We start from the raw sequence: 7,104 nt of genomic DNA on the forward strand, positions 1-7,104 counted from the left end.
ACCTTTATTATACTGAAGTCCGCTTAAACATTTGCATATTACTCTGTTAGCCTGGTTACTATGTCATTAATGTTTAATCTCTGCTTCCTGGCCAGGGTGGAGTTCATCAGGATGATAGAGGATTGCCAAACGCAGGTAAAGTAAAGAAAGTAATCATATTTTGATTGACATGAATCAGACATGAACTAGTTAAAACCCCCATTCAGTCTTTTTAATAACATTTTTAAATCATCACTATATGGCTAATAAATCACTGTGTGTGTTTATTTCATGAAAATAACTCCAAAATATATATTTTTTATCATTGATTTCCCCAGTGGCGGTTCTAGCTTGTATGGCTCGCATTAGCAGTAATAATAAGATGATGAAATAACAACTTCACACAGTGAAATAACAATTTATAATAAACACTCTCAAATGCAAACCTTCTGGAACTGAGCAAAGATCAAGGAAAATAAGAAAACAGCTGTACTTAATAACAACTGAATGAGGGGAACATTTTGTGTTATTGCATTATAATGAGTTACTGCATTATAATGAGTTACTGCATTATCTTTCAGTTGTAAAATTATCACTTTCTGTAGGCTATGCCTGGTGGCCCATTCACTCCTAACAAACCTGTTTTCTTCTGCCATAGTTGTTGTGCCCGAGTGGTTAAGGCGATGGACTAGAAATCCATTAGGATCTTCCTCTGCAAGTTTGAATCCTGCCAACAAAGATTTTTTTTTTTTTACCCCTCTGAAGGTGGAAGTTTAGTCGTGTTTCTTATACCAATCACATCCTCTCAGATCTCCACAAGTACATTGGGATTAGTTGTCCATTTGGTATAGGACTGCAGGCCATCTATCCCACCTCACACCTTTACACACCTGGTTATCCATCCTTCTAGCTCTATATGCCACAGTAGCATAGGTTACAGGTTTGTAGTCAAGCCACAGATTTCAGGTGAGATCCCATGATACACTCAACAATACAACAACACGATTCTCATGAATAACCATTAAGCCATTTGCTAAGATTTCCCCCATTTTGACATGTGGAAACCTGTTTTTGGTCCTATCCTGAGGCATTTTTAAATTCATGTCAAAATGGCCATATTCTGAAGACACTCTTAAAGTCTGCAGGGTCATCGAACTGGCCACATCTAAGTCAAGCCACAGGTCATAGGTGAGAAACCTTGTCAAACCCTAAAAGAAAAAGAAAAAACACGATTGCATTGAAAATCATTAAACCATTAAGTCATTCAGGTCGCAGACTCCCCTATAGGCATGGTTTGAAACCCACTCCTGACAACTTTTTAGCGCCTGCACGTCATGCACTTTTGTAAAATCCAGTTGAAAAATAAATGACTTAAGGTCATGTAAATGACACCTAGTTAATATGAGTAGTGAATAACTATTGTATTTTTAATATTCTGCAAAAACAGCTAGCTGATGAGAGGCTGAAAGAGAATTACAAGAATCGCGCAATTTCACAGGCGGGCCACAAACAGGCAAATAACAAAAAGCATCTCGGAACCCACAACTCGTCGGTCGTTGTCAGTGGATTGTATTGGCGGGAAGAACAAAAATATTGTCTGCAGGGTAATTGAAGTCGCCGCATCTAATGTCAAGCCACAGGTCACAGGTGAGCTGCCTTGTTAAACCCTAAAAATAAACAAAAACACGATTGTGTTGAAAATACCCATTAAGCCATTTGTTAAGATTTCCCCCATGTGGACCTGTTGTCACTCTTACCCTGATGGTTGCTGATATTTCCAGACACCTTTTTCGGTCTTATCTGAGGAATTTTATCATTTATATTAGAATGGCCATTTTCTGAGACCAGTTTAGCGCTCATTCAATGAAGATGTACTACTCTTTTCCCATTGAAGGCCATATTGAGGTTAAATCAATGACTGGAGTTTTTAATTGATAAAAACAAATGACTATTGAAAGTGCATACATTTACTGGTCTCTGTGGTGATTTTAGAAGGCTGTGCCTATTTTTACTTTTACCCCATACTCTTTAACCCGATACCCAGGTACTGTGCTGTAGTCAGGATGGCTGAGCCTTCTAAGGCGCTGCGTTCAGGTCGCAGTTGCCAATGGAGGCGTGGGTTCAAATTCCACTTCTGACAGGTATTTTGTGCCTCTCAGGAGTCATGCTGCTTAGCAGTAATAAAAATATTATGAAATAACAACTTCACACAGTGAAATAACAATTTATAATAAACACTCTCAAATGCAAACCTTCTGGAGCTGATCAAAGATCAAGGGAAAAGGGAAACAGCTGTACTTAATAACAAATGAATGAGGGGAACATTTCATGTTATTGCATTATAATGAGTTACTGCATTAGCTTTCAGTTGTTAAATGATCACTTTCTGTAGGCTATGCCTGACGGCCCATTCACTCCTAACAAGCCTGTTTTTTTCTGTCGACGTTGTTGTGGCCGAGTGAATCTTCCTGCGCAGGTTCGAATCCTGCCGACAATGAAAAATACATTTTTTGACCCCTCCGGACGTGGAAGTTTAGTCGTGTTTCTTGTACCAATCACATCCTCTCAGATCTCCACAAGTACATAGGGAACAGCTGTACTTAATAACAAATGAATGAGGGGAACATTTCGTGTTATTGTATTAAAGCCGGTGTCTGATGATTTAAAAATGTTTTGTAATACTATAAAATGTTTTGTATTCTTACCCAGTTGATTAACTCACACACTCACCCAAATCTTAAATGCCCAGATCATTCTACCATGATTTATTTGATATTGACAAATGTTCCACATAAATATTCTGCGGTTGGTGTTCTTTGAATAATTTAAGTGACCATTGTGCTGTTTTTGCTGTTAGAAATACTAAGGTTCCTAAAACAAACACACGTTTTATTCGTAAGAGAAATTTGAAGTGTTTTAATGAGCATGCTTTCTTTCATGATTAGTTTTATTTTGACTGGAGCAGATTGAGTTTATCCCTGATGTGGAAACTGCCTGGAAATTCTTTCATGATGGTTTTTCCAAATAGTCCATGTTTTTCTTCTGAGCTTTCTTGTATTATTCACAACCGTAATCTAGCCTGGGCTAAAGCAAGGAAATTATGTTCTGATGCTGTTTGGCTTATTGTTAGACCAAGGTCAAGTCTGAATATTTTATGTCTGTTACCACTGATAACCTGAATGACCCTGTCACGTCCTGACCTTAGTTCCTTTTTTATGTCTCTATTTTAGTATGGTCAGGGCGTGAGTTGGGGTGGGCATTCTATGTTTTGTTCTGTGTGTTAGATTTCTATGTGGTTGGCCTGGTATGGTTCCCAATCAGAGGCAGCTGTCAATCATTGTCTCTGATTGAGAACCATACTTATGCAGCCTGTTTTCCCACTATGGGTTGTGGGTAGTTGCGTTCTGTTTTGTGTGTATTGCACCTTGCAGAACTGTTCATATGTCGTGTTGTTGTTTTTTGTTCAAGTATTCGTATTTATTAAAAGTATTATGAATACTTACCACGCTGCACCTTGGTCCTCTTCTCCTTCTCCCGATGACAATCTTTACACAGACCCTAGAATGTTTTGGAAGGCTATTAAGTCTATGTCTGGTAACAGTAATGTTAATGAATTACCGTCATGTGTTTTGAAGAACTCTGTTGCTGTATATGACAAAACTGAATTGTTTCAATGAGCACTTTGTATCATCTGGTAGGCTGTTTGATTCAGTGTCCTCTGTCTCTGTACAACCCTGTGTGGATGAACCAGTGAGAGCTGGTCAAGCTTTTAGCTTTTTGCCATTCTTAGTGCAGGTGGTACATAACGCCCTGAAGTCCTTAGATCAGAGAAAGCCTGCAGGTCCTGATCTTTTGGATCCCTGCTTTTTAAATCTGGCAGCTGATTTCATAGCTGAACCACTTACATATCTGTTCAATCTAACCCTGGAATGTAATGAAATTCCAAAGATCTGGAAATCAGCATTTGTCCTACCACTTTTAAAAGGGGGAGATCCAACTCTTTAAAATAATTATAGGCCAATCTAAAAGCTGTCACCCCTGGCGAAAATACTTGAAACCCTTGTGAGTGAACAGCTAAATTAGTTTTTATTTACTCACTCTATTTTATTAATGTACCAATCGGGCTTCAGGAAGAAGCATAGCACAATTACAGCAGCCATGAAGGTTGTAAATGATATCACTGAAGCCCTTGACAAAAAACAGCACTGTGTCTGTCTCACTTTTTGTTGATCTCTCTAAGGCTTTTGATACAGTTGATCATGCTATACTAAGGCAGAGATTGTCGAGTGTAGGTCTTTCAGAGCATGCAGTTGCATGGTTTGCTAACTATCTGTCTGATAGAACTCAGGGCACTCAATTTGATGGGCTTATGTCTGTTAAATTGTCTGTCTTTAATGGTGTGCCCCAAGGCTCTGGACCTGGTCCTCTCTTATTCACTATTTATATAAATGATTTAGACAAAAATGTCCAAAATGCGCAACTTCATTTTTATGCTGATGATACTGTTATTTACTGTTGTTGTGCCTCGTCTCTTACAAAAGCTTCCCAAAACTTGCAAACTGCTTTTTATACTGTTCAACATACCTTGTGTCAATTGAAGCTTTTCCTCAATACTGACAAAACTAAACGAATGGTGTTTTCTAAAGCAAAAAATAGACCTCTGAACCTTTTACCTATTACTGCCTGTCAGGGCAAGGAGATTGAGGTTGTAACCGCATACAAATATCTTGGAATTTTAATTGATGATGGCCTCTCTTTTAAATTGCGAATAAAAAGCAAATAAATTGAAGCTGAAATTGGGATTTTATTTTTAGGAATAAGGCCTGTTTTTCTGTTGAAGCCAGAAGGAGGCTAGTATCAGCTACATTTATGCCTTTACTCGACAATGGGGACATTTTATATATGAATGCTTCCGCTCAGTATTTGAGATCAATTTACACCCTTTACCATGGCACTGTGAGATTTATTTTAAACTGCAAAACCCTTACGCACCACTGCACTTTGTATACCAGGGTTGGCTGGCCTTCTCTAGTCACTTGTAGGCTCAGGCACTGGTATACCTTTATTTACAAAGCCATTTTGGATTTACTACCTTTTTATTTGGGCATTTTTATTGTTCAGAAATGTGGTGGGTACTCTCTTCGTTCGCTGGACTTTATCCTGCTAACTTTTCCAAATGTCCAAACTGAATTTGGTAAAAGGGCTTTTCTGTACTCTGCGCCATCGTCTTGGAACGCCTTACAAAATACTTTTAAATTGGAAGAACTTGACCCGATTGGTATTTTTAAATCACTGATGAATGATCTTGAGACTGATTCCCTGACATTTTTAATTTGCTGTTTTTGATTTTGTTTTACTCTTGTGAATTCTATGGTTTTTACTAGATTACTTGTAGTTTTTCATGTTGTTTGTCTGTAATTTTTCTAATGACTTGGTGCTGCCTTTCTTGGCCAGGACGCTCTTGAAAAAGAGATTTTAAATCTCAATGAGCCTTTCCTGGTTAAATAAAATAAATAATGCACAGACACACTAAAGCTGTACAGTGTAGTTTGAGTAGTCAGTTCAATTATTTGCAGATGTGTTCCTTATTATTTACAAATCGAAAGATGTAACATTTGAAATGAATGTGGCAGAGCAGTTTAGCATAGAGTTCCTGTGGGAGTCTTCTCCAGTCTTTTTTCCTCCTTGGCCTCGATTCTCATTACATGGGATTTCCCCATTGCCAACTTCACATGAGATGGCCGCTGTCTACTGTCATGTAGTGCTGGATGACATATATCTATATCTATATATATGACATTTATCTCTATGCCGACATCGCCGCTGTCCATGGTCCTGAACTATACAATCTCGGCTATTTGCATATGTACAACCGTCCAAACTTGACCCCACACACATACACACACATTGATGCTAATCTCTCACACACGTTTGAACATTGCACAACCTGCAACAAAACACTGAAAGAGCATTTTATTCCAAGTGTGTTTGTGCTTGAATAAAGACCCGAAGAATGAAATCAATGTGTGATTGGACAATGTATATGTGCTTTGCAGAAGCCATTGCTTTCTTTCTACCAGAATATTTTTTCGCAAATGTATTAAACAAAATACAGAAATATCTAATTTAAAGTATTCAAACAGTATTCACATTTAAGTATTCACAATACATGTTAGAATCACCTTTGGCAGCGATTAAAGCTGTGAGTCTTTCTGGGTAAGTCTCCAAGAGCTTTGCACCCCTGGATTGTACCATATTTGCAATATCACAATATATACAGTACCAGTCAAAAGTCTGGATACACCTACTCATTTTAGGGTTTTTCTTTCTTTTACATTTTTTTACATTTTAGAATAATAGTGAAGACATCAAAACTATGACATATCACAATTGGAATCATGTAGTAAGCAAAAAAAGTAGCCATCCTTTTCCTTGACCACTTTACACACTCTTGGCATTCTCTCCAACCTTTTCATGAGGTAGTCACCTGGAATGCATTTCAATTAACAGGTGGACCTTCTTAAAAGTTAATTTATGGAATTTCTTTCCTTCTTAAAGTGTTTGAACTAATAGGTTGTGTTGTGACAGGGTAGGGATGGTTTACAGAAGATAGCCCTATTTGGTAAAAGACCAAGTCCATATTATGCCAAGAACAGCTCAAATAAGCAAAGAGAAACAACAGTCCATCGTTACTTAAGACATGAAGGTCAGTCAATAAAGAAGAATAAAGAATTTCAAGAACTTTGAAAGTTTCTTCTAGTGCAGTCGCAAAAACCATGAAGCGCTATGATGAAACTGGCTCTCATGAGGAAGACCCAGAGTAACCTCTGCTGCAGAGGATACGTTCAGTAGAGTTAACTGCACCTCAGATTGGAGCCCAAATAAATGCTTCACAGAGTTCAAGAAACACACATCTCAACATACACTGTACAGAGGAGACTGCGTGAATCAGGCCTTCATGGTCGAATTGCTCCATTGAAACCACTACTACACTTGGGCCAAGAAACACAAGCACTAGACTGGTGGAAATCTGTCCTTTGGTCTGATGAGTCCAAATTTGAGATGTTTGCCCTTCAATGTGTGTGTATAAAGAATCCAGGGTGTTTAGTTGGGTCTACTCTTCAT

Source organism: Oncorhynchus keta, chromosome 12 (genome assembly GCF_023373465.1).
Source record: "Oncorhynchus keta strain PuntledgeMale-10-30-2019 chromosome 12, Oket_V2, whole genome shotgun sequence".
Taxonomy (NCBI): domain Eukaryota; kingdom Metazoa; phylum Chordata; class Actinopteri; order Salmoniformes; family Salmonidae; genus Oncorhynchus; species Oncorhynchus keta.